Source organism: Gracilinanus agilis, chromosome 2 (assembly GCF_016433145.1).
Source record: "Gracilinanus agilis isolate LMUSP501 chromosome 2, AgileGrace, whole genome shotgun sequence".
Classification (NCBI taxonomy): Eukaryota; Metazoa; Chordata; class Mammalia; order Didelphimorphia; family Didelphidae; genus Gracilinanus; species Gracilinanus agilis.
The window spans coordinates 232,989,696-233,017,015 of record NC_058131.1 but is presented as its reverse complement, the minus strand read 5'-3'; positions in this window follow the sequence as shown (position 1 = coordinate 233,017,015).

Below are 27,320 nucleotides of genomic sequence, written 5' to 3'. Positions count from 1 at the left end.
CCCACAAATTAACAACTACTTATTTATTTTCTCCCACCCCCTCCTCACTACCTCTCCCTTGGGAAAAAGAAAAGTGAAACTCCAATAACAATTCTGCAAAGGCAAAAAAGCAAATTCACACACTGGCTATACCCCAAAATGTGTGTCTTATTCTGCACCCTGAATCCTAAACCTTTTTTTGTCATAAGGTGAGTAGCTTATATCATCACTGAAACTCTGGAACTATGGTCACATTCAGAATTGTCTTTCAAAGTGTTTGTTTTTACAATGATTTTATTGAAGAAAGTGAGTTCTGTTCACTTCACTCTGCATAAGTTTGTACAAGTCTTTCCAAGTTTCTCTGAAATTATCTTGGGGTTTTCTTACTGAAGATCTTCTGAAGTCAATCCATACCACCACCACCCCAAAGGCCACCTAGAGACTAACTGCTTCATTGTATAAATGGGTGAGCTGAGGCTGAGATGTTAAGGGGTTTGCCCAAAGTCATGCAGATAGTTGATGAGAAGGCAGGACAAGAACTCAGGTTTTCTCACTTCAAGTCCGGTGCTCTTCCGAGGACATCAAATCCCAGGAGACCCCATCCTGAAGCAAATTTAAGGGGTTCACCAGAGTTTGAATGAAAATATTTAAACAGAAATCAGATGCTATTGAGGATTTATTATGGAGGTAGTGGGTTGGATCAAGATGATATCCTTCCAACTCTGAGAGTCCATGAGTCCATGAATCTATGGCCCTAGAAAAAGTCAAATAAATGATCCCTAAATTCACTGGTCAATTCCCTCATCCTCCATAGGGATTTTCCTGATTGTTCTAGTCCATACTAATCTCTGCCTTCTCTGGCCTCTTATTAAACTTAACCCATGTATATTACATTGATCATTATGTCCTTCTCTAAGGAGTTCATAGGTCACCACAATCAAAACATTAAATTTCACACTTTGGTGTCCTCCATGGACCTATAATGTTGGGCAAATCCCAGAAACTTCTTAGGTTGCTTTTGGTGCATAGTTCTTTCTCCTTGGAAGCTTCCAATCCTATGAAAAGAGAAATTAGAAGAAAGTTTGAATGAAAAGAAAATGTCAGTAGCATCAAGAAAGATAAAGCCCTTCTCCTTAAGTCAAACAAGGAGTTTAGCAAGAATAAAAATTCACAGAATCTCAGAATTAGAAGGGACCTCAGGGATTATTTGATTTTATTCTCACCTAAACATTATCTGAACAATCCCTACTGTAACACTATCTAACTTCTGCTTGAAGAACCACATGAAAGGGAATCCACTCAATTTGAGGCAGCCGATTCCAAACTCTAATTGTTAGGATATTTTTTCCTTACCTCCTTTACCACTGATCCTAGTTCTGCTCTCTGGGGCCAAGCAGGATAGGAACCCTCTTACCTATGACAGCCCTTCAGATATTTGAAGACAGCAATCATTTACTCTTTACATCTTCTCTTCTCCAAGTTACCATTTCTAGTTTCTTCAACTAGTTCTCAAATGGCCAGATTTCCATTCCCTTCATTGCCCATGTAATTTATCTCTTGACGTGTTGCATCTCATCAAAATCCTTTCTGCAATATCCTTCCAAAACATCCGTAGCCTCTAGAACTGAACATAATCGTCCTCATGTGATATGACCAAGAAAAAGTGCAACACCTTTGTTATAAACCTTGTGCCTCACATTAGCCTTTTGGACTTCCACAATGCACAGTTGAATCATATTGAACCTGTAGCCCACCAAAGTCCATTAGATCTTTTTCTCATGTACTTTTGTCTAGCCTAGCCATTTCTCTCTGGCTCGTACTTGCGGAGTTGACTTTTGAACCCAAGTGAAACATTTTCTGTTTACCCCTATCTTATTCAAATTGACATGTCATTTTATCCCTTTTTAGATTGTGGTGGGTCCTGACATTTAATCCAATGTATCAACTTCCCCTCAATTCTTTGTGTCATCTTTGTGTCAATGCATTTGATAAGAATGCCATAGAGGTTTTTATCTCAATAATTGATAGGATTCACAAGCAGTTTAGGGTCAGGGACGGATCCCTGTAGCACCCAACCAGAAACTTCCTTCCAGTATGAAATTTGTCTACAAATGACAGCTACGCTTTAGATCCAATTCTAAAACCACCTATTTACACTCTTGCTTAACCCACTTCTATTCGTCTTGTCGATAAAAATGTGAGATTCTCCACAGAAATTCAGGTATGCTGTGTCTAGAACATTCCAGTGATCTAACAGGTTAGTAACCATGTCAAGAAGTTAATTTAGCATGACCTATAATTGAGAAAGCCATCCTGGCTCTGAATAATTTCTGTTCCTCTATCTAAATGTTCACAGGTTCTTTCATAATAAATTGTAGAATTTAGCCAGAAATTGATACCAAGTAGACTTTCCTCAAAGATGGTCTATTCTCAGCCATGTACCCTTTAAGGTCAATGCCCTTGGTTGGTGGGGCTCAGGAAGCAGGATGTCTTTCAGCCACTTTTTCTCACTCATATTTATATCACTTGAACAACTTACCCTTTGACTTCTTCCTGGTATATCTTGCTCATCAACTGGGCTATTTGGGACCCCAGTCTTGCTTATCACTAATGGTGATATGGTGATAATAGTAGGGCTGGGTTCAAAGGTAGGACTAAGCATGAGAAAATACTCTTCTTGTGCCCAGAGTTCTCACGTTTGTTTGTTTTTTAATTTCCTTACTTGGTTTTTTTCCTTTTAAAAAATCCCTCAACTGCAGCCATCCCTCTACTCCCATTCCCAAGCCACTCACACACTCACTGGCAATTATAGTCATATTTTTATGGTTGAGGCTAACCTGAGACATTCAGTCACTGCCCCAGCAAGGAAGGGAGGAGGGTGATAAGTAAAGGCAGAACTTAACTACCCTTTTTGTTACAGAGACATACCCTTTCATAGGTTTCTGTTAGTCATGATGAGCCTCCACAGTAACAATGAGATTAAATTTGCTTCCTTGCATTAGAATCTCTTGCTTATTACCCATACTTTTTATATCTGTATATAGATATCTTAGGCCACCAATTTTACTTTCCAGTTCTCTCCTTAGATGTTTGTTTTGAGAATTATATGTCCTCTCTAGTGTTATTCTTCCTGTATTGTACTTGCCACTCTTTCAAGAGCATTTTTTGTGATCCACCAACAATAAATATAGTGAAATCTTGCACACTGTGAAACTTTCTGATAATTATATCACTACACACATGTCGTCTGATATAAGAGATGTTTTGCAAAAGCTTACCTATTCCCTTCTATCTATTCCCTTCATCAAGGATATCCTCTACATGCATGTTAGACCATTCTCATGTTTCATAAAAATGAGGAAGCAGGCAGATGAGTCAACAGTTTTAGATACTCTCTCAATCACAGTTTTTAGCACCGTAATCTATGATTTTTTCCATTATTTTGGTATCTTCCCCTCTAATCGATATCTTGTAAAACAAGTCCTCAGTGTTTTCAAAATGACATCACTTTCTTTGTAGATTTTCTCAGGGAGTGCTCGTTCTAATCCAGCTGCTCTTCCTGACTTCATCTTCTTAAGTGCTGTTATGATTTCCTTGTACATTGAAGACTAAGGTGTTAAGATCCAAATATGGCGGTTCTATTTTCATTGATGATGAACATAGATTATTATAGAAATGCTGACACAGCATTTTGAATTTCCATTTCTTTATTGTCCTCCTGCCAGTTTCATCTTTGAAAGCTCTTTAGATGATGTGATGGGGGTAGGGGAGTGTCTTATGCCAAGCATTCTTTAGATGTATTTTTACTTCCACTGCTTTTCACAGTGATCTTCTTCTGCCATCATTCTCCAGAGTTTTTATTCTAAGCCATCATTTCCTTTGACCGATAATTCCTTCCATCTAAAAAGGAGATTAAAAGTTTGCTCAATTATATTGTTTTCTGTGATCTTTAACATCCTCATTGAGGTTATTACTTTAGATTGGTTAAATTTTGTGGGAAGTGAAGATACAGAAGATCAATCTATTTAACTTTTTTCCATTTCTTATTTTGGCTTATGGCTTATTTGAATAGGTCAAGTTAAAGCTATTGCCATTGTACCCTATCACAGTGCCTTGAACATAGAGGGAGCTTATTAAATGTTTGTTGACTTGAATTTTTTAGTATTTATTTTATTTAGTTCTTGTTATAATTTTGAGTTCCAAGTTGTCTCCCTCTCACTCTCTCAGCCCCACTTTAAAAGAGGCCAACATTTGATACAGATATATATGTGAAACCATATAACATGGTTCCAATAAATCAGTTCTTTCTCTGGAGGTGGATAGCATGTTCCTTCCTAAGTCCTTTGTAGTTGATTTGAATATTCATATTACTCAGAATAACTTAGTCATTCACAGTTACTCTTTGAACAATATTTCTGTTATTATATACAATGTCCTCCAGGTTCTTCTCATTTTGCTCTGTATTATTTCATGCAAAATGTTTCCATGTTTTTTCTAAAAATGACCTGCTCATTATTTCTTATAGCACAGTGGCATTCCATCACAACCATATACCACAACTTATTCAGCTATTCCCTAATTCCATGTTGACTTTCATTGAGCTGTATTAAGAGAGGCATAGTGCCCAGGCTTAGGAGATACAAGTTCCATTGAACTCTTTCCATGTCAGACCACACTTGGACCATCAGTATTCAGTTCTGAATGCCATATTTTAGGAAAGATACTGTAAGCTGGATAGCATCCACAGGAGGGCAACCCAGACCTTCATACCATCCCTTCTGAGGCTCAAAAGAACTGAAGATGTTTAGTCTGGAGAAGAGAAGACTTAAAGGGACATGATAGCTGTTTTCACATATTGGAAGGGTTGTTGCACAGGAAAGGAATTAGACTTCTTTGCCTTGACCCAAGAAAATGGAACTCAGAACAATGGGTGGAAGTTATAGAAAAAAATTGTGATGTAAGGGCAAAATTCCTAATAATTAAAACTATTCCAAATTGGAATGGGCTGCCTCCTCAAAAGGTGGCCTCTCACTGGAAGCCTTCAAATTGAAGACAGAAAAACACCTGTTGGTTATATTGGAACAGAAACCCTTCTTCAGGTTTAGGTTGGATGAGATGACCTTCCATCTCTGAAATTCTGTGTTTCGAATCGAATTACATTAAATTCTGTGGAGTATCATCCTTCTGTCTTTATCTTTTCCATTTGCTTTTGACTTTGATATTTGCCGTAAGTAGTTGAGGGTCTGATAGCATGTAGTTGATTCTGATATGGCTCCCACAACAATCAGCTATTTCTTATCAGAAGACAAGGTCAATTTCCTTTTGTTGTGATGTCATTTAGTGGTCTCCAAGTCCAGCATCCTCCAATTCTCTTCTGGAAGAAAGTAACCATGACATATAGGCTTTAGGATTCTGACTGATCAACAAGTCTTTAGTTACTTTTGTTTCTGAAACCTGAGCCATATTTTCCAATGCCAATTTCATCATCCTCTGCATTCTCTACCCAATTGTTTATCTAAATCTACTTGTTTATTCTTGCTGTAGTAGATGAGATATTGGACTTGAAGTGTTTGAATCCTCTCTCAGACAATTATTGGCTATATGAACCTGGGAACCCCCCTTAACTTTTCATGCCTCAGTTTCCTAATAGTGCCTACCTCTCATAGTTGAATAAAGATCAAAGAGAGTGTATATACTTATATAATACTTGGCAAACCTCAAAGCTCTCTAAAAACCAAGTGACCATTATTTAGTATTATTTCTACTGCCATTATTCTTATTTATCATTGTTTCACTGGCTCCATGAACTCCCCCTCATTGTGAGTATTCCTTCCATCCAGCTAGACCTCAACCCATCCAGATCTGGCCCATGCCTTTCCATAACCCCTCTATAAAGTATGTAGATAGAGTGCTGAGCTAGGAATCAGGAGAACCTGGATTTGAAGCTCCCCTGTGACACTTACTAGCTATGTTACCATAGACAAGTCACTTGACTTGTGTGAGCATCAGTTTCCTTTTCTGTAGATGGGAATAATAATACTGGGTAGAAAACTAACTCATGGAGTTGTTTTTAAGACTCAAATGAGATATTTCATGTAATATGTATGTGCAAGCTTTAAAACGTTATTAAAATACCAGCAAGTATCTAGCAGGCAAGAGTTCTTCTCTGACTCTTTATCATGGCATGAAGACGACCCTAGATCAATGGTTCCCAAACTTTTTTGGCCTACCGCCCCCTTTCCAGAAAAAATATTACTTAGCCCCCTGGAAATTATGAAACTGTTTATTGAACTCAGAATAGAATGTAATACAAAAAAAAGTGTGGCCATCACCACTCTCCTGAATTGCTGCAGCACCCACCTGGGGGCGATAGCGCCCACTTTGGGAATCACTGCCCTAGGTCACCACCCAAAGTTATGAATTTTTGGTCATGGAAATTCATGGTTATTATTAACAGCAGTGAGATATTATCCTAGGAAACAAGTCAACACCACCAACTACCATAACCATTATTATCTCCAAAGGATCACAGGAGCATTGATGTCAGGACATTACAGGTTAGCTAGTTCTAACTTCCCACTGCCCAGGTGAGGAACCTGAGGTCCTGAGACACTGTGATTTACCCAAGGTCACACATGTCGTGATAGAACTAATATTCCAGCCCTCTGACTTCAAACCTAACATTCTTTTCACCACTTCCTTTCCTCTCTTCCTTCCCTCCTTCTTTCTTCCTTCTTAGCTTTCCTTCCTTCCTTCCTTCCTTTTTCCCTCTCTCCCTTTCATCTTCCCTCACTTTTTCCCTGCCTTTCTTCTTTCCTTCCTTCCTAAGTGCTTTTCTTCCTTCCTTCTAGTCCCACTCTGCCAGTAATCTCTGTGACCTTGCATACATAAATCATTTCACCTCTCTCCACCCGTTTCCTCACCAGGAAACTAATGAGATTGGATTAGATGATCTCTAAGAGCTTTTCCAGTCCTAGAATTTCTCTGATTCTATCTTTCTAAGTAGAGTACATAAACCACGTGATAGAACACACACACACACACACACACACACACACACACACACACACACACAACAAACTGGGAGCTAATAAAAGCTGGCTAAGGATGGGGGCTGGTTTGGGGGGGGGGGAGAGGTTTTGAAGCATATGGAAACAAAACCAAAGGAGAGAGATCATCTGTACACAAGTGGGATAGAGGAGAAGGAAGGGTGAGGAGAAGCCGACTGGGGTGCGAGTAAGAGATGCCTAGAGCCCAGGCTAAGGAGAAGGAAGGGGCAGACACAAGAAATGCCACAAGATCAAAGGATCAGAGAGGAGGGATCCGTGAAGCGGCAGGATTTGGTAACCAGCTGCAGGTGCAGTGCTAACGATGGGGCATAAATAGCAACAAGCCGATTTTTATTTCTGTTCGGAAATCAGAGTTTGCGTTAGAACCCCCCAGTAACAGCTCCACTGATGGTGATAGCACGCTGTCACGTGGTCTAGTCACCCTGCTAGAGAATGAGAGAATCAGATAAAATGCCAGGACTGGAAGGGACCTCGGAGTTGCTAGGTGGGGGGAAGCTCCGACACAGGACCTGTGAGATCTTGGGCAAATCATTGCTCTCTTCCGGGCTGGGCAACTTCCTCCCCTAGAAAATGAGGGGACCAGGTGATCTAAATACATAACCCTGGGATTTCATCCAAGTCCTTCATTTTACTAGTAGCAAAAGTCTTGGAGAGGTGAAGTTGAGCTTCATTCTTAGGTTTCTTCACTGAGATTAAAGCTAAAGCTATAACTGTTTACCTCACTGTGATGAAAAGGCTGCCAGGAGCTAAGAATTGAGCAGACATTTCTCCTCATATATGCTTTTTTTTTTTAAACCCTTACCTTCCTTCTCAAAATCAATACTGTGGACTGATTCCAAGGCAGAAGAGCAGTAAAGGCTAACCAAAGGGGGTTAAGTGACTTGCCCAGGGTCCCACAGCCAGGAAGTCTCTGAGGTCAAATTTGAACTCAGAAACATCCCATCTCTGAGCCTCTCTCTCCATTGAGCCTACCTATCTAGCTGCCTCCTCATACATTCCTTTACATTTACCCTCTCAAAGTCCCAGTCTCCTCATTTGTAAAACAAATAGTTTGGACCAGATGACTCCTAAATTCCCTTTCAGATTTAAATCTAAGATTCTATGATCCCAAGTGCCCACAGTGCATAAGACATCAGTCTAGGCTAGGGGCTAAGGATACAAAAGAAAAACTTAAATACTCTCCCTCTCCCCAAAGGCTTACATCCTATGGGGAAATTCAATATGCCTGCAAATAAGTCAATGCAAAGTGAGAGGCAGTGATGCATTCTGGTTAAAAAACTGCCCTGGACGTCCAGAAGATCTAGGTTCGGGTTCTGCCTCCAAAGAACACTGAATGGTAACTGGCGAATTCAGTTAAGTTCTCAGTGCCCCAGACAACTCTTTAAGACCATAAATTGCCAAGAACAGTGATACCAAACGAAAACCTGACCTACATTCGTATAGGGAGTTTCCTCATTAGGAATTCCCCATGCAAATGAAATTACAGGTTCAGTCTAAAAATCAAAAGTAATCCCCATGGGGAGGAGGCATGAACACCTGGGATAATCAGGAAAGGAACCTTAGCCAAGCCCTAGAGACAGGAGATCTTGGGTTCAAGCCTGACCTTAGATGCTTCCTAACTGAGGAACCCTGGGCAAGTTGCTTATCCTCTATTGCTTAGCCCTTGCTGTTGTTCTACCTTGAAACCAATACACAGTATTGATTCTAAGACAGAAGATAGGAGTTGAAAAAAAAAAAAAAGAAAGAAAGAAACAGGGGAGATAATAGCACTACAATAACAATCATAGCATTTTATACCTCTTTATGGTTTACAAAGTACTTTACATTTTGTTTTTATTATTTCATCACATTTCAAAACAACCCTGATCAGTAGATACTATTATTATCCTCATTTATAAATGAGGAAATTGAGGCAGAGGCTAAATGACTTGCCCAAGATCACACAGCTAAGTACCTGAGGCAGAATTTGACTCCAGATAAAACATGCTATCACTGCTCCACCTAGTTGCCTCTACTTGCACAAAAATTATTGCTATAGCTAGGTAGCTCAGTGGCTTGAGAGCCAGGCCTAGAAATAGGAGGTCCTGGGTTCAAATCTGACTTCAGAGACTTCCTAGCTATGTGACCATAGAAAAGTCACTTGACCCTCATTGCCTAGCCCTCACCATTATTCTACCTTGGAACCAATACACAGTACTGATTTTAAGATGGAACATAAAGTTTATAAAAAAATTTTTTTGTTAAACAAAAGTTATTGTTATGGAATCATTCTGAAGAATAGAGATCACTGACTGGCATAGCTACCTTTGTCTGCTTGTGCTAATTAATCAAAGGGCAACCTCAAAAGAGAGGAGAGTTACTGCTGCTGCAATCCAGGGTGATCAGGCAAGATTTACTTACAGAGAATTTCAAGAGATTATGCTATGTCATTGTGTTTGTGTCTGTCTGTGTCTGGGTGGGAGGGATCTATACCTATGATTTCATCAATACATGGAACTCTCAGTGAGGAAAATCTCTTTTGCCAATGTAGAAGAGCAACTATGCTACAACTTAGTCTTAGAGAGATGCCTAGGAGCATTGAGAGGTTAAGTGACTTGCCTAAGGTCTCAAAACTCAGCTCTATCTGAGACTGGAGAAGATCTCAAGGTTTTCCTGACAGTGGGGACAACCAGCTTTGCACTTTTCTAAGCTGTCTCTCACTGTTCTCCTAATTGGCAAAAAAAAACAACCTCCCTTCCTCAAAATGACATGTGGATTGAGAACCATCATTAATATTTGAGGGCAGAGTAATTAAAGTATAACTGGGCATTAGAGGTGCTAAATGTTCTGCTGGAGCTACTGAGAAATAGTAGTTAATGAGTGCCTGGGAAAGATGAACCCCTAAATAGGGTGTGGGAACTCAAAAAGGAAGAACTGAAATAGCAGAATAGGTTTGATAGAGGTACAAAAGTCAAGAAAACTGGATTTTTCAGAACCAGACTGAAGAGACAGAAAGGAAACAGAGGCTTTTAAAGTAGAGGCAAGGTTATTTCTTTTTTTTTTCTTTCAGTTTTTAATTGGGGAAGAGGAGAGATAATAATAATGATGAGAGAGAGTCATTGTAACTTTTTTTAGATGTACATAAGAGCATAGAAGGAAGCACCGACAAGCAAGATAGTTTTGAAAGTTAACATATAGAATTTATTATATGCTTTTTTTCAATGCAAGTAGTATAAGAGATTCACAGTTTGAATCTTTTGTGTTCTGAAGTATGTATAGAAATGCTCTTTTTTGTTTAATTTCAGATTAAAATGTTAAAGAATAAAACAGAAGGAAATTGATAGAACCAGAGCAGCTCAAAGACTTGGACTTCAGGAGCTGTTCTCCATAGAATCACAGGATCCACAGGTGGAATGGGCACCATGTATCACCTCTTTTTATAGATGATTTCAATAGACCAGCTCCAAATCACACAAGTTGCAGAGCCAAGTCTTGAGTCTGTTCTTCTAAACAGAAGACCCGAGTTCTTTCTCTACTGACTGCTTTGTTAATAGCTGCTGTAGGGGCAGGAGAGTCACTGGGTTAGGATTTGGGCAACTACAAAGGTTTGGACCTGGAACCACAGAGTAGAGATAGAGCCAAAAGCACAAGGCACTTTCTTCCTCAATGACCAAGGTAGCAGAAAGAAATAGCTTTGTTCTTTAAACTGAAAAGCAAGAGTAAAGGTGTTTTGTTTTGATTTTTAAACGATGAACCGAGAAGAATTGAAAATGACTGATGGTTAAGGTCTAATTTGTGTAAACCTATGTAAAGCCAAAATGAGACAATATATCTGTGGATTACCTAATTTAGGTTATTTGTGTCTGAGATTTATTTCCCAGGGTTGATTGAGTGAATCATGCCGAAAAAAGGATGAGAGAGCGCTGCCATATCAGAAAGGGACACGAGGTCATTAGAGGAGAAATCCCTGAGTCAGTGGGAAATTTCCCAAGAGACAAAGGGACCAGCTGGGGAGCTGTAAATCTCCAAATCTAGGCATTTTTCCATTAGATTATAGTTGTCGTCATCATCATCATGGTAGCTTACATTTATCTAGCACTTTAAGGTTTGCAAAGCATTTGATATATTCTCATTTGATCCTCACAACTACTTGGTGAGGTTGCTGTCATTCAGTCATTTCCGTTTTTCCCAATCTTCATGACGCCAGTTAGGGTTTTCTCAGTGAGAATACAGGAATGGTCTGCCTTTCCTTTCTAGAGCTCATTTTACAGATGAGGAAGCTAAGGCAAACAGGGTTAAGTGATCTGCCCAGGGTCACACAACTAGTTAAGCATTTAAAGCTAGATTTGGCCTCAGGTCTTCCTGACTCCAGGCTTGGTGCTCCATCTACTGCAATACCTACCTACCTACTCTGTGAAGTAGGCATTCTTATTATCCCCATTATAAAGATGAAGAAATTGAGGCCTAAAGATATTAATTGATTTAACTTGATATGACACATAGCTAATTAGTATCTGAAGTAGGAATGAATTCAAGTCTTCCAGGCTTTAAGTCCAGCACCCTAGACACTATACCAATAGGGGCCAGATATTCAGCTAGGCTCTGAAGATATAAAGACAAGAGGGGGCAGCTGGGTAGCTCAGTGGATTGAGAGCCAAGCCTAGAGACAGGAGGTCCTAAATTCAAATCTGACCTCAGACACGTCCTAGCTGTGTGACCCTGGGCAAGTCACTTAACCCACATTGCCTTTTAAACTCTTACCACTCTTCTGCCTTGGAACCAATATACTATATTGATTCTAAAATAGAAAGTAAAGGTTTATTAAAAAAAAGATATAAAGACAAGAGCAAAACATTCCCTGACCTCAGTGAACTTATATTCTAATGGAAATGGGGGTGAATAGGGCAGCTAGACAAGTTAAGTAATTGCAAAATATATAGTACATTATAATAGTGACAACGATGATGACAACAGCTAACATTTATATAGAATTTTAAAGTTTGCAAAAAGGGAGAGAGAACTGATAATTAGGGAAAGAGAGGGAGGTCCATGTAGAATTGGTGCCTGAGCGCCTGTGTGAAGAAAGCTAGAGATTCTCTGCAACTGAAGTAAGGACAAAAGGCATCGAGACATAAGTAATCATTTTTCCAAAAGCACAGATCGTTGCTGTTGTGTGATTTTCAGTTGTGTCTCATTCTTTGTGACCCCATTTGGGATTTTCTTGGCAAAGATACTGGAATGGTTTGTCATTTCCTTCTCCAGATCACTTTTTAGATGAGGAAATTGAAACAAGTAGGGTTAAGTGACTTGCCCACACAGCTAGGAAGTTTTTTTGTTTGTTTTGTTAATTTATTTTTAATTTTATTTTCTAGAAAAAAGTTTTTTCCATGGTTACATGATTCATGTTCTTACTCTCTTCCCCCCAACACTCTCCCCTCCCCCTCGTAGCCAACACCCATTTCCACTGGTTTCTTCATGTGTCATTGATCAAGACCTATTTCCATGTTATTGATTGTTGTACTAGGGTGGTTGTTTAGAGTCTACTTCCCAAATCATCAACTCATGTGTTCAAGCAGTTGTTTTTCTTCTGTTTCCACTCCTGTAGTTCTTCCTCTGAATGTGGGTAGCGTTCTTTTCCATAAATCCCTCCAGTTTGTCCTGGGTCATTGCATTGCTGCTAGTACAGAAGTCCATTGCATTCAATTCTACCACAGTGTATCCATCTCTGTGTACAATGTTCTCCTGATTCTGCTCCTTTCACTCTGCATCAATTCCTGGAGATCATTCCAGTTCACATGGAATTCCTCCAGTTCTTTATTCCTTTGAGCACAATAGTATTCCATCACCAGCATATACCACAATTTGTTCAGCCATTCCCCAATGGAAGGGCATTCTCTCATTTTCCAATTTTTTGCGATCATGAAGAGTGTGGTTATAAATATTTTTGTACAAGTCTTTTTCCTTATTATCTCTTTGGGGAACAAACCCAGCAATGCTATGGCTGGATCAAAGGGCAGGCAGTCTTTTAGCGCTCTTTGGGTATAGTTCCAAATTGCCATCCAAAATGGTTGAATCAATTCACAACTCCACCAGCAGCGCATTAATGTCCCAATTTTGCCACATCCCCTCCAACATTCATTACTCTCCTCTGCTGTCATTTTAGCCAATAGCTAGGAAGTTTTTGAGGCCAGATTTAAATGCAAGTTGTCCTGACTCGGTGCTCTATGCACAGCTCTACCCAACTGCCCAAAGCACAGGTACACAGCTAGAATGGACAGTCCTGGGATTGGCTAACAAAGTAGAGTGACTGGAATTGCCTTCAAAAGGAAGCAATATGAAATAAGGCTCAAATTCAATAAATATTTATAAAGTACTTACTATGTGTACTACCGTCTCCTGCTTCCTATTGTATCCAAAAGATATTAGACATCCAGAGGGGAAAAAAAAACTAATAACCCTTGCCCTCAAGGAGCCATTCTGTAAGGGTGATATAGCCTGAATGTCCATCCAGACCAGGGAATGATGGGGACAAAGGCAAAAACAGTCAAAGTGCAGCAGAAATATTTTAGGAGGAAGAAGACACTAATGAGGGGGGTAGGGAGAGGATTAGAGAAAGTTTCCATGAGTGGGTGACACCTGAGCTGAGTCATGAAAGGAAATAGTGATTCTGAAGAGCGGAGATGAAGAAAGGGAGCCATTGAGGCATTTAGGCTTGTGGGAATGTCTGGAGACAGGAGGCAGCATGTTGGGGGAATAGCAAGCAGTCAGCCTAGTTTGGTTGGATCATAGAATACATGAAGGGGAATAAATAATGGAGAATGAGGCTAGACAGCTAGATGGGAGTCACATGAAGGAAGTCCTTAGAACAGATGGAGGAGTTTCAAGTTTATCCTAGAATTAACAATGGGGTGATTTTGAGTAGGGTGGTAATATGGTCAGACCCGTGGCTGAAGAAGATTATTCTGGCAGCTACGTAGAGGATGACTGGAGAGGGGAGAGATTTGAGGCAGAGAGACCAGGTAGGAGGCGATTGCAATAGTCCAGGTGAGAGGAGATGAAAATCTATTCCAGAGTAGCAGCTGTCTGAGTGAAGAGAAGGGGAAGGTTGTTCCTAGATTGTTGCTAAGGTAGAAGCAAAAGAATGTTTCAATTAAATAATATTAATAGCTAACATTGATATGTTGCTTTCTATGTGCCAGGCACTGTGCTAAGTGCTTTAACAATATTCTCTCATTTGATCCTCACAACAACCCTGGGAGGCAGGTGTTGTTATCTCCATTTTACAGATGAAGAAACTGAGCAATCAGAGATTAAATGATTTGCCCACAATCGTACAGCTGCCAAGTAGTGGCCATTTAATTGTTTGGACTTTGATGACTTTAGAAGAGAGAGTGAGGCTGATGACTTTGTGCGACTCTGCCTCTGACTCCCGTCCAATTCACAGGCAAGTGAAGACATCATCCCCATGATGTCACTGGTCTTCTTCGAAAACAAAGGACAAGCAGCAATTGTCGGCTGGTTTTCATTGACTTGAGTAGTCTTGGAGTGTCTCCTGTGGTCTTGGCACTGTGCCAGGAGCTGTGAAGGCTTCTGAAATAAATCAGGTCTAGTACCTGTCCTTGTAAGGTTTGGTTCAGCAGACTGTTCAGTGAGTTTCCAATGCCTGCAATATTGTTGAGAGAAGTTCTAAGTGCTTATGACAAGGCCAGGTACATCCAGGAACTACATACCTGGACCACAAAGTACTTGTGGAAAGGACCAAGATAAAGGTAGCAGTTGATAAGCATTTTCCCTTAAACAGAAGGGGCTTTTTTCCCCTTCTTACCTGCTGCATCCATTCACACAATACAAAGCTAACATGGACTGTTGTACCTCCAAATAAAAGGAAATGGGCTGACACATAGGATTTAATTGCTGGGGGAATCTGTACTTTCATCTGCTGCCCACGACTTCCAGGAGAGAGTGGGAGCTGGGGCAAAAAAGACCCGACAGGGCAAGTAACTGGGTCAGGAGAACAGGGGGGATCTCTAGCCATCTACCTGGAATCTGAGAAGCAGCTGACCCAAGGCCCTAGATTGTAAGTTCTTCCTTCCTAGTGGAGAGCAAGCCCTTTCTCTGAATCTAAGCTCAAATATTCCAGTGGCCTTTTGAGCTCAATGATGCAGATGTTCCCAGTGATGCAGACAGCAGCTCATCTGTGACCATCCCTTCTGGGCTCTCATGTGGGAGTTCTAGTAAATACACCACCAGGGGTCTGCCCAGGATATGGGAGACCTTCCTTGATCTCCATCTCTGTCTCTGTCTCTTTCTTCTCCCTCTCTCCCTCTCTCTCTCTCTCTCTCTCTCTCTCTCTCTCTCTCTCTCTCTCTCTCTCTCTCTCTGTCTCTTTCTCTCCCTCTCCTCCCTCTCTGTTTGTCTCCTTCCTTCTCCCTCTCTCCCTTTTCCTCTTTTCCTCTCTCTCTCTCTCTCTCTCTTCCATCTTAGAATCAATACTAAGGTTTAGTTCCAAGGCAAGAAAGCAGTAAAGGCTAGGCAATTGGAGTCAAATGACTTGCCCAAGATCACACAGCTATGAAGTATCTGAAGCCAGTTTTGAACCCAGGACCTCCCATCTCTACACCTGACATTCTATCCACTGAGCCACCCAGCTGCCCCACCCTTGATTTCTCTTACCATAACAAAGATACCAACCTAATATGTAGGCTATCCACTGGCCATCCAAGCCAACATTATGGAATAGGAGTGACCTTGGGTCCATAGGATCACCGATTTCAAGTTGAGAGGATCCTCAGAGGTTACTGACCTCTTTATTTACAGGTGAGGAGACTCTGGCCCAGAAGGGATAAGGGACACATAGCTAGTGTGTGTCTGAGGTAGGATTTGAACCCAGGTCTTTCTGATTCCAAGTTTGGTACTCTATCCACTATGCCACCATTCTCAAAGGCCACAGCAGCATGGAACAAGCTCTGACAGGTCCTCCCAGAGCTGGAGTTGTTTCCAGATTGGCCCCAGCAGCAGATCGTATCTGCTTATTTAGGACTTGCTGAGCTAACCAGAGAGAGGCCGGCCTCTCCCACTTGGCAAAGATTAGTCAGCCACAGTAACCCATGATCCTTAGACATCTGTGGGCCCTTTCTTCTTCTATGGCAATAGAGATAAAGGAGCAGTGATAAGATTCACAGAAGAGCCTGGGTTTTTTTTTAAGGCCCATCCACTGTGTGTAGTTGGCACTGAGGCTTATTTAACCTCCTAGCTCCCTCTGTGCCTAGGACAGTGTCCTGCACAGAGCAGGAGCTCAAGAAGTACTTGCTGGATTGAAAGGAAAGTTGACTAGTAGGGACGGAGTGGTGATTTCTTGGGGGGGGAGCGGGGGGACTGGCAACTAGAATTTACAAGAAGTGTTGAAAATGCCTTGGATCTGAATCAGAGACGGAGAGAAAAGTATAAAGCCTCCGGGGTCTACGCAAATGGAAAATTCCTGTTCTGTGTCAATGGGTTCACCTGGCCAAGTGGTGACAACCAGAAAACCAGACCCAGACCAGCAGGCCCCACTGTGTGTTTAGACAGTGCTTTCCTGGCCGGCCAGAATACTGTCTAAACCTTGTTTACTCTCTGTCAAGAAACTGGGGTGGGGAGGGGAGGGGAGGGTGCATTGTCCAAGCTGGGATCTCAATAAAGTTTGCTTTTTTCCAGAGTACCTGAATGACTTGCCATCTGCCACCTGGTAACTTAACAGAGTACATCTGCATCTCACATCATAGGAATCATAGGTTTGGAGCAGGAGGGGACCTTAGAAGGTCTTCTACCTCTAAACCCTCTCATTTTACAGATGAGGAAACTGAGGCCCAGGGAAATGAAAGAACTTTTCCAAAAGTCAAACAAGAAAAAAAAAGGGCTTGGGATTTGAACCCAGCTCCTGTGGTTGTATCCAGTTACTGTTCTCCTCCCTTTTTCTTTTCCTCTGTTGCCCTGCCCCTCACCCCAATTCCCCATTAACCCACACCCTTTCTGACCCTGGGTCCCCAAGGCCATTCCAGTCCTCCTATGACTACAAAACCAGCACTCTCTCCACTGCATTGGTGCCTCTCCAAGGTCTCGGTTCTATGGTTGAATGACAGTCTTCTACCTTAGCACAAACGTATGACACAACTTGGCTCAGGGCTGCTCTCAAACTTGAGCCGCATCTGCAAACTTAAACATCAAGAGGACAATAAGCTTCACTTCAGGGTATACTGGAAAGGATGATGGTTCCAGAATCAGAGTCTTGGATTCAAATTCCCCATGATTACTGGCTATCCATTTGACCATGGGCAAGTCACTCAAACTCCCTGAGCCTCAGTTTCCTCACCTATAAAATGAGATGGTTTGATTGGATGACCTCTGATGTGCCTTCCAAATTAAGCTCTATGACCCTACATTTGTCCTTCTAGTAAACAACTCTGGGCACAGAATATGGATGTTATAAGCCTTGCATTGGGATCTGGTCAAGGGCAACCCATGTGTCTGCACCTAGAAGGTACAGTGGATAGCTTGCCCAGCCTGGAGTCAGGAAGACTATCTTTCGGAGTTCAAATCTGGCCTCAGACACTTATTAGCTGTGTGTGACCCTGGGCAAGTCACTTCACCCTGTTTCCCTCAATTTTTCATCTGTAAAATGTGTTAGAGAAGGAAATGGCAAACCAGTTCAGCCTCTTTGCCAAGAAAACCCCAAATGGGGTCATGAAGAGTCAGACATGACTAAAAACAATGGAACAACAACTCTTTTCCAAAAAGAATATATGGATTGAGAGTATACCCCAGTCTGGCAGGGAATCATCAAAATGTATTTTAAGTCATAGAATTATTTGTCTGAAGAATATGAGCAGAACTGGGAAGAGGAGCATGAACTTGGTGCCCCCAATGGAGCTGATGACAGTCCTAGGGCTGAGGAGGGCATTAGGAAGAAATTGAAAGCTTTTAGAGAAGAAGAAGGTTCAGAAGTGGCAGCAGGGGAGGGAGGTTTAGGGTTGCTGACCAAGCCACTGTGGGTCTAGAGACTAGAAAGCTGATTGATGAGAATGAAAATCAGAAAAAACAGACTCAAACTGTTAGAGAATGAAAGGATCTTAGAGGTCATTGAGTCCAACTTTCCCATTTCATAGACCCAAGGACATAATGTAGGGGAGAACTATTGAGTTGGGGTTGAAGTAAACTCAAGGTAAGCAAGTTTGGAAAATGAGAGAATGTCCTTAGATTGGGGAATGGCTGAACAAATTGTGGTATCTGTTGGTGATGGAATACTATTGTGCTCAAAGGAATAAAGAACTAGAGGAATTCCATGTGAACTGGAAAGACCTCCAGGAATTGATGCAGAGTGAAAGGAGCAGAGCCAGAAGAACATTGTACACAGAGACTGATACCCTGTGGTAAAATCGAATGTAATGGACTTCTGTACTAGCAGCAATGCAAGAATTCAGAGCAAAGCTGAAGGACTTAGGAGAAAGAAAACTAGCCACATTCAGAAGAAGAACTGTGGGAGAAGAAACACAGAAGGACAACTGCATGAACACATGGGCTAATGGGGATATTACTGGGGATGTAGACACTAAAAGATAACTCTAGTCCAACTATCAATAATATGGAAATAGATCTTGATCAATGATACATGTAAAACCCAGTAGAATTGTGTGTTGACTAAGGGGGGTTGGAGGGTTGGGAGGAGAGGGAAAGAACATGAAACATGTAACTATGGGCAAATATTCAAAATAAAAATTAAAGAAACTTGAAAATTAAAAAAAAAGATGAGGAAACTGAGAGAAACAGGGTCACACAGCTAATAAGAATCTGAGGCCAGATTTGAACTTGGGATAGTTTAGTCTTATTGACTTGTTCCCCAGCACTCCATTCACTGTGCTACCTAGATGCCTTCACACAGGTCACAAAGGGCTTTTCTACTACAGTAACTGAGAGAGGTGAGAACACAGCCAGAACCAGCATGCCCCATATTGGGACATCCCATCCCCAATTCCTCTCCTCTGTTTCACCTTCTCTCCTTTGCCTTCTCTGCCCAGTACCAGGATATCCACTGCCCTCCCCCTGCAACTAGCCCATTCCTTCTCTAACCCTGGGTTTCCACGACTATAACAATCCTAGGGGCAATAAGTGTGTCACTCTCCTCTAGCCCTTGTCTGGGAACCTCTGCCTCAGGAGGAACAAGTCATTTCACCTGTCTGGTCCTTAGTACCTGTCAAATGAGAAGGCTGGACCATTTGACCTCCAAGCTCCTTCCCTAACTTTAATTTTATGATACTAGAGCACTTTGTCTCACATTTCTTTCATCCTGTGGTGCTCACTAAAGCCAAGCTTTCTCCTGAAGACACCATATCGTTCAGCATCCTCTCCAAGTCTGGCTGCTCCTGTCACATCCCAGACACACAGAAGGGAAGGCGGGGGTTGGCATACTCCCCACTCCTCACTCCTGCCACTTTTGGATTCTCTTTCTGCTCCCATCACTCAACCGCCACCTCCCCTCCTTTCAAGGTCACTTCATCCCCTCCAGGTAGATAGATCCTTATTTCTGTCATCTAGAATCATCCAGGTCATTCTCCCTCCTTTATCCCCTCCCCAATAAGTTCAATAATCGGCTTGTAGTCTTCTCAGCCTGACCCTTGCTGTCTTTGAACACTCTGGCCTCCTAGATCCTCAATCTTTCAACTTTCTGATCTCCTTCAATCACGCGCAAAAGTCACCGTTCCTTAAGACACCCCATCCAATCCTCCAAATTCAAGCAAATTGACGCCAGACCTCTTCATTACGACTGTGCTTGAGAGACTAGTTCTAGGTGCTTGATCAGATTCCAGGACAGCTGGGGTTAATCCCAGGGCTTGTCCTGAGTCAGGTCCAGGGACTTTTCCCATCAGCCTGGGGCCTGGAACTGATTGGGCTCAAGGAGGCCAGTGTGATAGAAGGGGCTGGACCCATGTTTGATGAGACAAGCCAGGGACAGAGCCTGAGAAAGCAGAGCCTGTGTTAGGATGGGGTAAGGTAGGAGTCTGGGACGATGACAGAGCTGGGAATAACATCAAAGGGACTCTTTAGCAGAAAAGGTAAGACAGACAAGCAAGGTTATAGGCAAGAATCACTTCATAGACCTGTCCTCCAAGTCCCTCATTTGCTCTATCATTTTTGAATATGTATATACATGTCATATCCATCCCAGCCAGACTAAGCTTTATAAGAGTCTTATCTCTCCTGGCACCTAGCATGGTGCTTGGAAGTGGTAGTTGGAATGAATGAATAAACAAATAAATAAAAATAAATGAATGATTGAATAAATGAATGAAGACTGGCATATGGTACAGTTAAAAGAGCATTGGATCTGGGGTCAGGAGTTCTAATCCTAATCTGCCAATATCTGCTTGATTTCAAACAAGTTTTCTCCCTTTTTGATTTCATAGAGCCTCAGAGTTGGAAAAGATCTCAGCCTCCATCAAGCCTAAGCCATTCACAAAAGGAATCTTCGTGATAACACACCCAGCAAATAGTTCTCCGGTCTCGTTTCCTGTGTAAAGAAAAAGAGATGGGGTGGGAGGGATGGACTAGCTGATCTCCAAGGTTTCTTTCAGCTCTAAAAACCTCAATGATTTTCTAGGTCTCTCTGTCTTTAACCAGCAAGAGCCCCTCCACCCAAGAGAACTTATCGAGTCTGTATGTGCGTGTGTGTGCATGTGTATGTGCATGGGCACACACGTGTCTCTAAAATAAGGACACCCATTCATCCATTCATAATCCAGGAAGTCTATGATGCAAGGATGAATTTTAAGATGTTTATGAAAATGAAAAAAAAATGCTTAGGAAAGAATTTAATCTCCACATAGGAGTGTCCTGTTTCAGAAGGTTAATATCTTGATCTCTCTCTTTTTTTTAATCCCTTTTCTGTTTCATTCAAAGAGGATTTAGCATTCTCAATACCAGCTGGGAATCTGAGGAGAAAGAATATTTTTCCCTTGTTTCCTATGCCTATAGCCCCAGGCCCTTCTCAGTTTTTTATATGGGACTTGGAGCTGAGATGTCTAGGGTCTGGTCTCTGTTCAGTCTCTGGCCAGCTTCATGCCTCAGTTTCCCCTTCCGGGCAATGATATGCCTGGACAATTAACTAGGCTTCTCTGCTAATTTCTCTCCTCCTCCTTGTACCCTGCCCTGGAGGGTGGCAAGGTTGTTGGCCTCAGTGTCTCCTATCCAAAAAAATGTTAGATTTAAAAATATAATTTGCATTTTAAGGAACTGAAATGATTTTGCCTGGAGAAGAGGAGGTTGAAAAGGACAATAATAATAATCCTCAGAAGAATGATGGTGAGGATGACAACCAGAGGAGATGTGAGTGAGAGATAGCACTCTAAGGTTTCCAAAGCACTTTACATGTGTTATTTTGAGTGGAAATTATTTTTCTTCATTTTACAGATGAGAAAACTGAGGCTGAGAGGGGTTAAATATCAGCAGCAAGATTCAAGCTCATGCTTTTTTTCTGATGCCAAGCCCAGTTCCCTATCCATTCCTGGTGCCTAGCTGACTGATACTCTTTGCTTTGGGATGGTCATCTTTGCTCCAGGACCTGGCGATTAGAGTTTAGCTGCCATTGTAATTGTTGGGTCTCCCCATTGTCAGATTTTGCAAGAATGCACCAAGTTATGGACTGACCCAAGCTGATCCATACATTCTACAGAATCTAGCCAGCCCTCAGTAGATTACAACCAATTCCACAAAACTGTCCAGCTACTTTTCTTAGAAATCATACTGCTAGAAATAAGCATGCCAGAGGGCAAGGCAAGGCAGAGATTTTTGCTTGCCATAAACAGGGTTTGAAGTTATGGGAGTCATTTAATCTGTCCAAGCCAGGCAATACTCTAAAACTCTAAGATTCAGGGTAATAGCTCTTCTACATTTGAAGAAGAGGTTTCTTCACTCAAGAGTGAAATCAGTCTGGATTCATTTAAAAAAACCCACCCAAAATAAAACACCCTCATGGGATTGTTGCGCATATCAAACAAGATGTTTGTAAAGAACTCAGCACAGTGCCTAACACATAGTAGGTGCTTTTTAAAATGTCCGTTTTCTTATCCCACCCATCCCCCATTTCCCTTTCCCTCAAACCTAAATTTCTCTCTTTGTGACTTCTAGCAAATGCTCCTGGTTCTGTGCTCTGGGTCCAAGCCACACAGGCTTGATCTTTCCTCCAAGTCATTGAAGACAGTTCTCATGTCCCCTCAGACTATTTTTCTTCACCAGGCTAAACATGCCCAATTCTTTCAACTGATCCTCATACAGCAGGGACTCAATTCTGGTGGCCATGCTCTGCACATACTCCAGTTTATTTTTCCTTGAGAACATGCCCCCAGCTCTCTTGTCTTTGAGTCTCTGCACCCCTAAAATACTCTCCTCCTCTTCCCACCATCTCTGACTTTTGACATCCTACTCTTCATTCAAGCCCAGCTCAAATGTGACTTTTTTCTTGAAACTTTCCTACACTCTATTCCATACCTTCCACCCATACAGCCAAGCAGGTAACAAAAAACCCAAAGGATTTTGTCCATAGTTATAGTACAGGGAATAGAGGATCAGACCTGGAGTCAAGAAGCCTCATTTTCTGAGTTCAAATCTGACCTCAGACACTTACAAGCTGGGTGACCCTGGACAAGTCACATAAGCCTGTTTGCCTCAGTTTCCTAATCTGTAAAATGAACCAGAGAAGGAAATTCCTGTATCTTTGCCAAGAAAATCCCAAATGGAGTCATAAAGACTCAGATGTAACTAAAATGACTGAACAACAAAAAATGTAAATTATCTCCCAGGGTTGTGTGAGTATACAATGAGATGGCATTTGTAAAGCACTTTGTAAGCCTTAAAGCACTAAAGCTGATTGTTATTATTATTGTTTTACAATTTCTAAAGGTCTCTGGGTCTAGCCCTCCATTTCATTTCTACCCGCAAAGTAGACCAGGCAAATATTATGTCCATTTTAGAAATGAGCAGTGTCTCAGAGAGGCTAAATCATTTACTTAAAAAAGCACAGCAGAGCTGAAACTTAAATTCTCATAACCAGTGCTCCCATTGCCAGATTTACTGTTCTACTCCATGCCAACAGAGCTGTCTCCAGGCTCAGTTCAATTCAACAAGTTTCTCGTTATAGCTAAAATTTTATCTGTCGACTTAGAATGTGTAAAGCACTTTACATACATTATCTCATTTTATCCTCACGTCACCCCTATGGGGTAAGTGCTATCCTGATGCCCATTTTATAGATGAAAACACTGAGGTACAAAGACTTGTCCAGAGTTATTCAGAAAGCTCATTAGGAGTCCAACCCAACTCCCAATTACTCTAAATCTGGCATTCTATCCAAAGGAGAACTAAAGCAATGTATGTGTGTAGAGGGAAAAAGGAGGAGGAAAGCAAGACTATGGAGATTTCAAGGGCACAATTGCCAAACTACAGAATATTAGATTTGGAAAGGACCTTCCCAATGATGTCTAATCAATTTCCTTATTTTACAGGGAGAAAATAGATTTTATGACCTGACAAGAGTCCCCAAGCTAAGCTATCCTGCCTCCCTCTCTCTACAGGAAGGGTCCAACCAGGTGCCTAAAGAAGTGCCTTGTCAAGGGAGGGAGGGAAGAGATAACCCTCGGGTCCTGACAGTGAATTTTCCATTTGTTCTCTTAGACTATTCATGTTACAGCACATTCCATTGCCACACATGGTTGCTCTGTGACATCACTTTTCCCATGTTTATCAAGGGTGATCCATTCCCTGGAGTTTGCAGCTTGCCCCCAACTAGACCCCAGCGCCCCAACCCCCAGAGACAAGCTGTGTCTACACCACACTGTAGCTCCCAGGGCAGAGGGAAGTGAGAAAGGGAGCTTGGGAAGATCCAAACAGAATTTTTTTTCAGTTTCCCTTCTAATAATATGTTCTTTTAGTGACTCGAATGGAGTGGTCTTAGGTTATTTCCTCACCCCCAACTCCCATCAACAGCCAAGCCATTTTGTTTTCTTCCACTCCAATCTATCCCCTCATCTCCTTTTTTCACTGCCATTTTCACTGTAGGCATGTAAGTGGCATGGTGGATAGAATGCGGAACCTGGAGTCAGGAAGATGTGAGTTCAAATCCAGCTTGACCCAGAGCAAGTCATTTAACTCCTTTCTCAATTTCCTCATCTGTAAAATGAAGATCATACTAGCACTCATCTCCCAGGGTTATTGTGAAAGTAAAATGAGATGTTTACAGAATGCTATGCAATCGTGAAGTGCCATATAAATGCTGGTTGTTTTTATTATGACTTTACAATTTGTGACCGTCTCAGAGACAGCTAGGTGGCTTGGTAAATAGAGACACTTTCTAGCTGTGTGAACCCAGGCAAGTCACTTAATCTTCTTTGCCTCAGTTTCCTCATTTGTAAAGTGAGCTGGAGAAGGAAATGGCAAACCATTCCAGTAGCTCTGCCAAAACTCTAAATGGGGTCCCAAAGAATCAGTCATGACTGAACAACAAAAGGAACCCCACCCCATCCATCCAGTAGGGTAATTAAGAAGTTTTCCAAACTGCAGCTACTCCCACCCCCACCCTCCTATACTCCTGCCCTGATTCGTCCAGGCTTCCCCTAGCATTTTATTTGCATAGAATATTTCATAAATTGACGGGAATTTTGACTCATACCTTGTCCCCACCCTGGAATCCGTGGGAGATCTACATATGTACATCGCTAATTCATTTCCCCATTAAGATTTTCATCTCAAGACCTCCCTTGAGTGACTAAAGAGAAAAATCCACTGATGATGTTCGTTTAGGTACATTTATTGCCCAAATAGAAAGGAAATAGAACATAATACTGAGCGTCTCAAATGACTGATCATACTGCTAGGGTAAAAGGATCAGTCCCTCTGGGAGCCTAGCCACGGCTACCATGTTAATAACTAAGTTCATTTATTCATCTTCCCAAAGGAATCAAAGGAGGCTTGGACATCTGAAGAAATCAAGGCTTCCAAAAGCCATGAGGAAAGGAGAGATGGCTTTACCCTCTCGGGGCATATGATGGCCCCATTCAGACTCTTATGTGTCCCTCTATGGTCCATGGATGAACTCTGGATATTCTCCCCTTTCATCCTCCCAAACTAGAATCCTAGATCCTAGAAACTGCCACTGCAAAGACATATGTGCATATATCTGAAGGACTGTCGTGCAGAAAACAGTTTAAACTCCCCCCTCAACCCCAGAGGTGAAAACTGAACAAAGCAAATTTAGGCTTAAGATTTTTTTTAACTTCCTAATTGTTGCTGTTCAATTGTTTCAGTCATGTCTGACTCTTTTTGACCCTTTGGTGGTTTTCTTGGCAAGGATACTGGAATGTTTGACTATTTCCTTCTCTGGCTCATTTTACAGATGAGGAGACTGAGGCAAACAGGATAAAATGACTCACCCGGGGTCACCCAGCTAGGATGCGTCTGAGGCAAGATTTGAACTCAGGAAGAAGAGTGTTCCTGATTCCAGACTTGATGTCAACCAGTAGCCCTAGTAGAGTTAGTCTAAGGTGTAATGGGCTACCTATAGAGACGAGAGTTTCTCTCTCATTGGAGCTTGTTCAACTAGATAGCTATTTGATAGGTATGATGTAAAGGGGAATGTTATTCAGCTCTGAATTGGATGAGATAGCCTCTGGGCAGCTAGGTGGTACAGTGGATACAGTGTGTGTTTGGCAGGAAGCATCATCTTTCTGAGTTCAAATCTGGCCTCAGATCCTTCCTAGCTGAGTGACCCTGGGCAAGTCACTTCACCCTGTTTGCCTCAGTTTCCTCATCTGTAAAATGAGCCGGAGAAGGAAATGGCCAACCATTCCAGTAACTCTGCCAAGAAAACCCCAAAAGGGTTGTGAAGAGTCAGACAGGACTGAAAAACAACTAAACAACAGAGAGCTTCTAAGGTCCTTTCCAATTCTGAGTTCCAATGGTTCTAAGAATCCTGTTTGAACAGTTCCTGAATTACAAGGAGAGAATAAAGGGAAAGATGGCTTGCTCTACGGAAAATCATTTCACCTTGTTAACAGTTAGAAAATAGAGAGATGGGGGATGGAGGCTTTTGTGCAATGTTTTCTGCAACTAAAACATGAACATTGGCTATAAACTGTGGAACAGAATTCAAACTAGACCTTTGCTGATAAATCTCAAATCATAAAAACTAGAAAGCAGGGAGGATGACGAGCAGGCCTCTTTCCCTTCTTTTCTGTATGTATCCCTGCTCTCTTGGGCGACAGGGGCCCCAACAGTATCTGTTGGATACTATTTTATCATCAAGGAGATCTTCTTTTGAAGAGAAAGGTGGTTGTAGCCAATCTTATCCCTCTTTCTGCAGTTTAAGGCCCAGCCAACTTAAATCTTTCCCAGAACTGTCCCACACAAATTCTCCTTTAATAGGCAGGTAGTTAGGATCCTAGATTCTTAATAAGAAAGGGTCCTGGAGAGTCAGTCCGAATCCTTTGTTTGACCAATAAAAAAAGTTGAAGTTGAAAGGGGGAAAAGACTTGCCCATCGTGACAGGAGCCATTTCTGAGACTAGAACCAAATGTGGAATCAAAGAAACAGCAATGTCATTTGAGTCAGAGAAAAGCAGCTTTTTGTTTTAGCTCCATTACTACCATTGTGACCATGAGCTAACCCCTTCGCCTGTCTGTGCCTCTGTTTCCCCATATGTAACATGGGAGCGCGAGATTGGATGATCATTAGAACCCAATGGATAGAATGACAAACTTGAGAGTCCTAAGGATTGGGGTTTAAATCTGGCCACTATTTCTTACTAGCTGTATGACCCTGAACAAATCATTTAACATATCAGTCTCCTCATCTGGAAAATGGAATTGTTGGTTTCAGAAACAAGGGTTCTTCCTCTCTTTTGTGTCATAGATTCTTGTGGTCATCCTGGTGAAGCCTATGGACTCCTTCTCAAAATCAAATTTTTTAATGCATAAGATTACAGTGGAAACCAAAACTCAGTGAAAATGAAGATGCAGGGGCAGCTGGGTAGCTCAGTGGATTGAGAGCCAGGCCTAGAGACAGGAGGTCCTAGGTTCAAATCTGGCCTCAGACACTTCTTAGCTGTGTGACCCTGGGCAAGTCACTTAACCCCCATTGCTTAGCCCTTACCACTCTTCTACCCTGGAACCAATACATAGTATTGATTCTAAGATGGAAAGTAAAGATTTAAAGAAAATGAAGATACAGTTTTACCTGTCAGTCAATAAATATTTAGTAAGTACCTATTGTGTG